The sequence below is a fragment of the Carassius gibelio genome, chromosome B8, assembly GCF_023724105.1.
Source record: "Carassius gibelio isolate Cgi1373 ecotype wild population from Czech Republic chromosome B8, carGib1.2-hapl.c, whole genome shotgun sequence".
NCBI lineage: Eukaryota > Metazoa > Chordata > Actinopteri > Cypriniformes > Cyprinidae > Carassius > Carassius gibelio.
The window spans coordinates 4,047,158-4,056,212 of NC_068403.1; the positions used below are offsets into that span (position 1 = coordinate 4,047,158).

At 36.1% G+C, this 9,055-nt stretch overlaps 1 protein-coding gene across 1 annotated transcript in view; it reads right to left on the minus strand.

The window, feature by feature from the left end:
* Positions 1 to 4,588, minus strand: part of LOC127964025 (protein turtle homolog A) — a 41,570-nt gene extending 36,982 nt beyond the window's left edge. The window contains exon 1 of the mRNA XM_052564163.1: positions 4,026 to 4,588. The gene's annotated coding sequence lies outside the window, so the exon portion shown is untranslated. The remainder of the gene's footprint in view (positions 1 to 4,025) is intronic.
* Positions 4,589 to 9,055: the final 4,467 nt, after the last annotated feature.

Here is a 9,055-nt window from a genome sequence, read left to right on the forward strand (position 1 = left end):
TATTCCAACTAGCAAAAGCTGAAGTGTAACTGCACATTCAATTTTGTTTAGTTTATTTTTATTTTTTACTTTTTCCTCCTACTGTCTTTCTTTCCATATCTAAATCAGATGCAAATTTTAATGCACTATTATTATGACATTATTTTTTTTTTTTAGATTTTTCTATAACATTTATTTCTTTTTCAAATGTATTATAATTTATTGTAATTTTTTTTTTATTATGATGTCAGCTGCAGCACTATGTAAACCGTTTCATTTAGCTCATGTGAGTTCTGGAAACAGGTAGATGAAAGGTACACGTGCTCTTTGCCGGAGTGAGTAGTGTAGACACACTGAGCTGCAGACACAGCCTGATTAGAAAGCTGTTTATGCTGCAGCTAATCCTGGATGATCCAGGCTACCATAGGGCTCAAGCACGGCCCAAGCAGAATGACCCGGGTCAGAGGAAGACCAGTAAGCCAGCAATCTCCATGTGGCACAATGATGACATTTCTAGGAGCAAACTGGCCAATATTGCATGTCACTTATATAATTTAATGAAAGTAAAGGAGACATAAATGGAAAACTGACAATAAATCATCACTTACTGTGGTGGACAATATACTAGCCAAAAAAACATCCCATAGACTTACAATGAAAGAGGGACTTCTTTTAGGCCAGCAAGTACAGTAACCACATATCAACCACGCAAAACGCTCTGCAACCCCCAAACACAGCTCAGGCAACACTTCAATGGGTAACAGTGCTTACTTACTCTTACTGTTATTTATTCTAAATACTGTTGTAGCATTTATTAAAATGTGGAATGTTTTCAGTTTTTAGTGGTGGGAGGACTCTAATTTTATTTTTGAGGGTCTAAAAATGCTCAAAAACTCACGAAACTTTGCACATGCGTCAGAGGTGGCAAAATTACTCGATACTGACACCTGTAAAATTTCAACTAAGTGTCCCTTGAGCTACGTTTCACGTACATGTACGAAACTCATTGCTGTAATGATTTTTTTGTGCAGTTTTTGTTATTTTCAGGCCTCGTACTTTAACGAACTCCTCTTACAGTTTTAATCAGATCTTCTACAAATTTGCTGAATGTTATCATAAGGAAGTGGAAAGTGTCATGTTTAACACCGTTATAGACTCCTAACAACTATAACAACATTTATCTAAACCAGACATATTTTCTTCACATTAACATTAACCCAAAAATCACTTTAAAAATAAATTAAAACTAGATTTTGCAATGCCTCTGATAATTTCAAAACGGTATGAATTGGAGTTTCCCTTGAATTCTCTTACTTCCCACAGACCATAATATCAAGCTCCATTGAGATTCCTGCTTTAATAAAGCTTTGCACAGTGAAATATCATTCTGTACCTGGATGAACACCAACGTCTAGGCTAGGTAATCAGTAAATAAGGGCTCATTAGATCATTTTCCCATTTGTACCACCTTTCTCGCATTAGCAGCCCTCAGGGAACGTTTATCCTGATCTGTACCTGCTGCTGAGATACTCATATACCACTTATTATCATGCTTATCATGGCTAACAGAAACCAGACCGAATGTGCAGACCAGCCAATGGCAGTGAAGCACAACATCTGGGATCGCAGGAAGTCTTGAGTAGCATCTTGGCAAGAACCTGGCGTGAAATAAGTCAGGAAATATAACTTGATGACATGATATGTCTATTAAACACCCGTGGGAGCCCTGCTGCCAAATACTGCTCAAGTGGCTTTGATTTCTCTCCAGTGAAGATCATGTAGATGCTAAAACGCATTGAAACTACCATCACCCATGTAGATCTGTGAGGTAAAACCTTCAAACCTGGTCGTGTGACTTTGCCATGTATGAACAAGACATGATTTGTATTACCCTGAGCCACACACAATAGCTCCATTTATAGACTGCAGAAGCAGTAACAAACATAATCTCCTTTAAATATTTTATTTTGGCTTTTAGTTTCAAAAGCCTGCTCTGATAATGTCTGACCTAAAAGTAAACTTTCAAATTTCCATTGAAAAAGTCATCTTGCCTGAATCAGGAGAGAAATATGCACAGATCAACATTATTATGGACTATGGATGTGTATAGCTGGAAGCAATTGTTTGAGTATAAAATGTCTACTAAATGATGGATTTATTTCTTACAGACACCTAGCTTTTTACTTCACAGGTTGTTAATTGCTGGACTGGAATGGTATGGATTCATTTTGGAATATTGTGATGTTTTTATCAGCTGTTTGGACTCTCGTTCTGACGGCACCCATTCACTGCAGAGGATCATTTGGTGAGCAAGTGACATCATGCTACATTTCTCCTAATCTGATTAGCAAACAAACATATCTAAATCTTGGATGGCACTAGAGTGAGGAAATGTTTAGCAATGTTTCATTTTTGGGTGAACTATTCCTTTAACAGCTCTTTTTTAAATTCCTACGTGAAAAACACTTCCGGAACAAAGCCACTAAAAAGTGGGCAGACAATGTTTCACTCTACTGTGACACTTGCTTTAGCAAACACCTCTATTATTATCTCAAGAAGAAGCATGGGCATGCAACAGACTGAAATAAAACAATAAAATGCTTAAAGGTATCAAGATAACCATAATGACATGTGTTATCCTCGCGACCTTTGATCTCAGAGCAGCTGTGTGCATCATCACAACACTGTCTAATGTGGGTCAATAATATCTGCTTCAACAGTGTTTGAGAGCAGAAGGTGAGTCAGTAAAGCTCACTGATGTTTGACCCTCACCGCTCGCTATAGTCCAGGTTAAGCCATTCTTTTTGATATTGTTCGGCATGACCCAGTGACCAAAGTATACCACAAACTAACCCAAGCACGACTGGTTTGACTGCTTTAGTTAGCTTCCGCAAGTATATGTTTGGCAAACAGCAACTCTAAAGATATTTCTAATCACACAGTTCACCACACTTTCTCTCTCTGAAATAGGGCTCTATTATCTTTTGACATATATTTGGATACAGCCTTTATCAGGTGCTGGAAACTACAGCAAAGCATAATAAGATTGCATATCAAGCTATTAAAGATCAAATATGTCCAATCCATGAACTAAGGCCACACAGCTGAAATACATGCAGGTGTTAATTAATTTATAAGTCATATGAGGTAATAATGTAGAATAAATCCTAATTTGATATAACAAAATGTCATTAAACATCACAATATGATACAAATAATGAACGTAGTAGGGTTAAAATGAAAAAGCATAACAAATTTGATTTTAACTTTAAGATATTTTTTTTCAGATGTTGATTGTTGACCCCCCCCCCATGCAAGAAGAACAGTAATAAATAAATAAATAAATATTCATAAATATTAAAATTATATAAATATTCTTAATAATATTTTATATTATTGAAGTTTATATAATGTATACATAAATACAGATCAGTTTTTAGAAATTAATTATATTTACATATATAAAACAAATATAAAATATAGTGTAAATGTTTTTAGATGTATGTGAAACCAATGTTTAAAAATAAATATAAAATAAATACTTTTTTATATTTGTATTACCTAACCACTTTTTACTTTAATAAATATTTAAACAATATTCTATATGTATAGAAAGCCACTTGAATACCAAAATTGCCCCTTTAAATATAATATCATTACTAATAATAGCTTTTTATAAAATGTAAAAAAAAATGTATTCATCTAATGCTATTTCTTTTGTTTTGCTCGGAGGACTGACATCCACATGTCCAGCTCTGGTCAGAGAGACTGTGAGCTGGTCATTGTTCTCATGAGAAACACTGGACCTCACGTGCACCCCAGAAAACACACCTTTAAACAGAAATAAAGCCACGGAGAACAAACCCTGCAGCTGAACAGCATCTTTAGATGTTTCATGCAAAACACAGGCATCATAATTCAAACAGAAGCCTCATAAGAAAGCCAGCTCTGATATATATGAATTATGTATGTTGACAATAACATCTGCTGGCGCAAACGATTGCAATATGTCTACTTATATATGCATGTATATGTGTGTCTTTTACCTTTTTGAGGCACTTGACTGATGATAATAAGAAGGTGTCACTCCATCGATGCTTCAAGCTTTTTCCCCCGCTTGAAAGTGGCAAGAGATATTCCCCAAAAACAATTAAATATTCTTAAAAGTACTTCAGAAATCTCTTGAGAAGGTTTAAAAACAGAACCAGAGCGCGAGTGTCGCCAGTGTTACCGTGAACCCAGCAGCTCTGTAAAACTTCAGCAGGGCTGGTTCCCATGGGTCTGTTCGCACGTTAAAGCTTCTCGTCTGGTAAACTGTGAGCTTGCTCGGCGTCCATTCAGATTCTCCTCCGGACTGAAGGGAATATTGCCATGTGTGTAAAGTTTCCCGCGGTCTCTGGAGTCTCTCAGTTTCAGTCCAGTGAGGTTTGAGCGGTTACTCACATGATTTGTGTCGCGTTTAAACAGAGAGAGTGTGAAACACGCTGAAACATTGTAGCGCTGCTGCTGCTGCTGCTCTCTCTCTCTCTCTCTCTCTCTCTCTCACACACACACACACACACACACACACACACACACTCTCTCTCTCTCTCTCTCTCTCTCTCTCTCTCTCTCTCTCTCTGGTATTTCTATTCATTGAAATAGGAAAAGAGTTTTTGTTTTTACAAATTAATTAATATAAAATATTATAATTAATAAAACATATTATTAAAAAATGTTGTAATGAAACATAAATGTTCATTTATTATATTTATTTATTATAATTAAACAGGTTTATGTTAAGATATTTAAGATTTATTTATGACATTTATTTTTGGTTTAAACTCAGTACATAAGTTATATTCTATATGTGTGTGTGTATAAATATTCTATTCTTAAATAAAAAACAACTGCCCCTTTTGGGTCCATATACTTTTGCGTCCATTATTTTTTCATTTTTTAATGAAATACGGAAAATGCGGTTTCTTCTTTAATGGCTCAAACTATTTTTTTATTATACAAAATTCGTATTTCTTTAAAAGTCATATAAAGCTTGTTTTTATTTTATTTTTTAAAAATGTATATAAATGTTAAATGTAATTTCTACCTTGTTTAGCGTCTCGATAGCGCCCTCTCGCGCTATACTGACGTGGCTACCATAACTGCTTTATGAAAATGTTTAGCTCCGATGTATTTAATTATTTTTCACGCCTAAAACATGTAGCATATGAAATACACTAACATATTTAACTGCAAATAACTGTATGTTCCCAGCAAACACAGAACGTTGTGAGGACGTTGCCAGTTAGTCGTCATTTGGTCAGCGCGACATTACTTTATGGCAACGTTGTGAGGACGTCGTGGTAAAGTTCCATTTTTTTAAATCTTGGCTAAACTTCCCAGAAACGTCGTGGGCACGTACTCAAAAGACGTCGCTAGTTAGTCCCATTGGGGACGTTGTAGCGACGTGGTCAGCTGGTCTTCAGATAACTTTTAATATTATTGCACTAGATGTATTATTATTATTAAGATACCATTTGAACAGCATATTCTTTGGGAAATATACAAAAAATTGCCCGTCATTTTGTAACGGTCAACTTCCAGCAGACGGACACGGAGGAAAGGTAAGTCCTATAAATCTACTTTTATTCATAGATTTTAACTGATATAACGTTAAATGCCATCAAAGAGGAGTAGTGTTTTGTAGGTTTTCTCTTTCAATTTAATAAATAAATGCTCTGTTTGGTTAATTAGCTCAAAAGCAGTCTCAGAGGTGGTCTAAGGTAACGGTAACTGTTAAAATCGAATATAACCTTACCTGTTTTAAATTATTTGAAATTTATCACTATAAACTATACAGTATTAACTTTCTAATAATTAAATTTTTAACCGTAGTAACGTTAATTAGTTTGTTTGAATACCTGCTGCTCGAGCTTGATGATGCTCATGCTAGCCATGCTGTGAACTTGAATATAAACCGATATAACGTTAAATATAAAGTTTAACGTTAATTAGACCGAGGCTGCCGAAATCATGTTCAGTGTAACGTTATGTGGGATTAATAATTTCCCCTTTTCTCCCTCAAGTGGCAGGCTTGTAAATTCTGTCATCTGTTCATTATTGGTGTTGATGGTGTTTTTCACATGCATGCTTTTTAATGCTAGTGTAATTATCTAATTGATCTGATACTTTCGTTTCACAAAAAGTAAACAAATTGTTCACTTTCTTAGGGCCTGACAAGACAACCACCAGTTGAGTCCATGATTCAGTGAGTTCCTTATAAGGAAATATATTTGTTACCACCTAGTAATTTAAATGTATTATTTATTGCTTTAAAATGAACACATATATTTATCATCAGGGGAAGAGACAGTCTGGGCAGCAGCAACAAGACAACTATTACAAGTAGAGATGGGTTTCAAGAACTGGTACTAATTTGGTTCCTGACTTGTTCGGTACTGAAAACATTTACATAAGGTACAGGATCAATAGTGCTGCTATCAGTATTCTTGTAACATTGATTCATTACCCTTTAGACACAACCACATATCCTCCAAATCATCTCTGCGTGGATGGCAGCAAGGATCCAGGATCAAGAGATCATTCTTCATGGAGACTGTTCCACAGGAAGCAGTTTCTCCTGGGTGAAAAACTAAACCTGGTTGTTTCAGCATCACTCAGGCAAGACTAAATACTTGTAAATTGATTTCAGTTGGTTATGTGTTTCAGGTCATCCTGACCATTCTGCTGTCCTGGATGTAAGTCCGTGCAGGAACTACATTTCTCGTTGTTGAAAGATTTGTGCAGCGGTATCCAGACATATAACGCCCCATCACACGGGGCGTCAACGCCTCTCGTTTACTTTTAAATGAAGTGACGTCAAGGATGGTGAAATTAATTCTAGAAATTAATTCTAAATAGAAGTTGAAGACTTCTCAAGCGCCAATGCAGCCGTCCTCCAGTCAGAACATCTTATGCAAATACCCTAGCGCAGACGCAAGCCAATCAAGTGCATGCAATACCAGAAAACTAATGTGATTGGCTGTCACTATGAGAAGAGACAGTAATTCTGATCCGATATCAGTGTCGTTTTTTGCAAAAAAAAATTTAAATCAATGTAGAATTTTCTATACTTCTGTGTAGGGATGTCAATTTTCAATCATTTCCATGATTGATCGTCGTTTAAATTAATGATCAAATAATCGATTAATCGTTAACCTTAATGCTGCAAAGTCTATTGCAGTAACACCCAGTCACTGGTATGACAGGATGTGCAAAAGCGTGTGTGTGTGTGTGTGTATATGTGTGTGTGTGTGTGTGTATATATACATATAAAAAAACTGTAAAATATATATTTTACAGTAAAGACCAAAGGTTTGGACACACCTTCTCATTCAAAGAGTTTTCTTTATTTTTATGACTATGAAAATTGTAGATTCACACTGAAGGCATCAAGGGCTATTTGACCAAGAAGGAGAGTGATGGGGTGCTGCGCCAGATGACCTGGCCTCCACAGTCACCGGACCTGAACCCAATCCAGATGGTTTAGGGGTGAGCTGGACCGCAGACAGAAGGCAAAAGGGCCAACAAGTGCTAAGCATCTCTCGGGGAACTCCTTCAAGACTGTTGGAAGAGCATTTCAGGTGACTACCTCTTGAAGCTCATCAAGAGAATGCCAAGAGTGTGCAAAGCAGTAATCAAAGCAAAAGGTGGCTACTTTGAAGAACCTACAATATGACATATTTTCAGTTGTTTCACACTTTTTTGTTATGTATATAATTCCATATATAATTCCACATGTGTTAATTCATAGTTTTGATGCCTTCAGTGTGAATCTACAATTTTCATAGTCATGAAAATAAAGAAAACTCTTTGAATGAGAAGGTGTGTCCAAACCTTTGGTCTCAAACTGATATATATATATATATATATATTAGACAGTTTCATCGGATGCACGCGCCTGGACCTAAGTTAACATCCGGTCTGTGTTGTGTATATCGGTCTGGCTGCGTGCCTTCTACAAACGCAGTTAAAGGCAAGGTGATGAGTAGACTGAAGTTGGGCTCAGGTGGTTGTGCTGCGGGATGTTTCCCATACATTTATTTATTTTTGGAGACTCGCCACAATTTTAAAACTGATCGATTTTCAAAAAGGCTTCGTTGAATAAACATGAGTAACGTTACGTACTGCACGTTTAATAATTCCTAACATTTATATGTTTAAATATCAAAACGAGGCACAGGTGTTTTTATATCGCTGTATTTCTGAAGAAAGACTTGCATGTTATATGCCTGATAAAGCAGCGTGTGAGCTCTGCTCTGTTTACAGCTGTTACTGGGGAAACCTCTATTTCTCGCACTTTATGTCTATGCTTTAAAACATCTCCTGCTGGCAAAGGATGAATTTGCATTTTCATTAAGTCCGCCTGATCCACGCAGCAAACATATTTTGTTTGTTATCAAAAAATATCTACTCTAGAGGGACTTGGCTGTTGTTATTGATTCTGTTTGGAAGTCTACCGGTTAGGTTAGGTCCACAAAAGCGCGCATGCGCAGTAACGTTTGTTTATGTTGTTGCCGTTGAAACCGTCTATATATATATGTGTGTGTGTGTGTGTGTGTGTATAATGTATGTGTGTGTAAAATACATTTCTTTTAAATTTATAGCACAGTAATGAAGGCAGCAACATGTGGTAGATGGGACAGAACAAGAATCTATCATTGTGCTAATGTATTATAATACGAAAGGGTATGGCTCCTATACTGCGTGCAGCACGTAAACACAACCAGTGCGCAGAATGATGCACTTGAAGCAACACAGAGTCACAGCGTGTAGCATTACTCACAGAAATGTTCAAAACACCAAAGGAAGAGATATTGTTGTGTATTTTATGTGTGCAATATTTTGAGACTTTTCTTTTAACAGTTTTAAATATCAGTTATTGTGCGCTCTTGAAGAGAGTTTCATTGTTTTGACTGTAGTAACTAGGGCTGGGATGATACGCTAATCTGCCAATTCAATACTATCCCGATACTTGTGTGCCGATTCAATATATATTTATAATTATATATATATATATATATATATATATATATAA